This window comes from Panthera uncia (genome assembly GCF_023721935.1).
Source record: "Panthera uncia isolate 11264 chromosome A1 unlocalized genomic scaffold, Puncia_PCG_1.0 HiC_scaffold_16, whole genome shotgun sequence".
NCBI lineage: Eukaryota > Metazoa > Chordata > Mammalia > Carnivora > Felidae > Panthera > Panthera uncia.
This window is the reverse complement of record NW_026057576.1, coordinates 69,213,149-69,215,520: the sequence shown is the minus strand read 5'-3', so window position 1 is coordinate 69,215,520 and position 2,372 is coordinate 69,213,149.

Sequence of the window (2,372 nt, the reverse complement as noted above, 5' to 3'; positions counted from 1 at the left end):
TAAACCATTTCTGTGCAATAATTGCAGGGTCTTGGAATACAATACAATTGTGGACAAGCTGACTGGACTCAAAGAGAAGTTGCTGGGAGACTTCCCACAAGGCCAGGCTCTCAAACAAAATGATTCCCACATCTAACGTTTTTCACTCCTGTGAAGCTGGGCACCAAGCACAACACTTGGCCCACAGCTGGCAGTTGTTTCTCCCCACTTGCTATGCATTTGAATCTCCTGGGGACCTCCCAAACCAGAGGTGCCCAACTACCCTCTCCTCCCAGGAGATGCTCATCCAGTGGGTGGGGGTCCTCTGTAGTGTTTCAAGCCCTGCAGGTGATTCTCATAGGCAGCCAGGGGTGAGAACCACTCAGTGTGAGCCCTATGCATATTTTTCAATGTATGAAAAATGAATGAACAGGTATTATTAAAGTAAAGGGGTACCACAGTCTTACAAACATTTGATACACTGCTGACTATAAAATCTAAAAGCAAGAGAGGAATAGGAGGGAATGTAGAATTATGTGAAGCATAATGTGCAGGGACAACAACATGTACTGTAACAGGGTAAACATCTTACAGGAAGAGGGAAGACACATGGAGGATGCTTTTAACACCAAAACATTTCCTAGTCTCTTATAAGATAGTGGTTATACTTTATAATATTTACTAAGAAAATACATCAAAAAACAAACCCCTATGAATGTGTTAATGCTTTTAAATACTTTAATTAATTTTAAGTGCCACTTACATTTGAAAAATACTCATCCAAACACATCCAAGACGTTATTCAGCTTACAGACATGTTTAGTGGCTATTCGGACTCGGGAAGTAACTCACTCAGTGACTCACTGGAATTCATGGTCTGCACATGAGGAACCTCAGACATAGACCACCTACCACCATTAAGACTAGAAGGACATGTTTATGCAAACTGAGAAAGAGGTAAAATTAGGCCATGTAGTGGTAAGGACCATCTTAGGTTTCTACATGGTGGCCAAATAATCCATCAGGAACAAAATGCAAAACTTGAGCTTTTTTTTTTGGTAAGTTACCATTCCATAGAATAGGTAATTTTGATACACCAAAGAGAAAGAAATAAATTAGACTAGGCTTTGAGCAATAAAAAATGATGCAGAGAACATATGAGGTAGAACAACTCTGTGGTATTTTCCCACCATAGGATCAAATTTAACATAATAATATCAGGAGGGACATGACCAGAGGGAGAAAAACCATTTGATTATTCAATTTTGGGAAGAGGTGCCATTGTAAAATAATAGCATTGGTTAGGGAAATAATATCAAATGCATAACTGAAAAAAGTAAAAAAGAAAAAAATCCCATAAGAAGTCAAAAGATCATTTTAAAAAACTTATTGAAAGTCCAGGAGAAAAATGTACACCCAAGATCAAGGTCAAAAGGTGGTTCTTAAATAGAAAGCATTGTGATTAAAAAGCAAAGTAAAAGGGACTGTCATAGAAAAAAGTAAAAGGCATCTTATTGAATGGATACACTGCTGATACATGAAGGTCACAGAAGTTCACGACATAAAAACAGAACTATTGCTCTGGCTTCTCTTGTCTTCGTACTTTGCCATATGACCTTGAGCTATTCTCAGGGAATCATTAGGCTCAAGAAATGAACAAGTTGGTCAGATGTATGATTCAACCATACCCAAGGCTCCCATAGCACAATTCCACCTTTTTCCCCCCACACTCTTCCCAACGTTACTTGCCATTTGATGTGGATTATTTCACTTAAAGGGGCACATCTAACCTCCTGTACTGTATTCCTGTGTATATATGGATTCCAAGTCACCACTAATCCCAAGTAACAGAACTGTCTTCATTTTTTATTCAGCAACATTTCCCAAAGTCTGGTGCTCTGAATGTTGGTTAAGATGCTCCTCAACAAAAGAGGGCTCTGTGATGAGATAATGAGGATTTGCAAAGATGCTGAGAAATCCTATGTTTACTACATCTGTTTAGCTTTGTTTACCTCATCATTTCCCAAATTTATTTTACCTCAGGTCCCCTTTATCATGAAATATTTACTAAAATTCCACAGAAATCATTTTCCTTGACACACAGTTCGGAAACCCTTACTCCAAGATACTTTGAAGTCTATCCCTTCAGTCAACAAGTACACTGAGCTCCCACTACGTGCCAGGAGCTTGTCCAGATGCTGGGATGCTGTGGTGGACGAGACAGGCACAGTGCCTCGGTCCTCAGAGAACTTGTTTTCTAGATGAGAAAATACAGTGGGCATGTAACCCAACACATTTCTGATCCTTTCTGGTGGTGCTAAGTGCTCTGGGGAAAAACAAAACAAAACAAAACAAAACAAAACAAAACAAAACAAAACAAAACAAAACAAAAC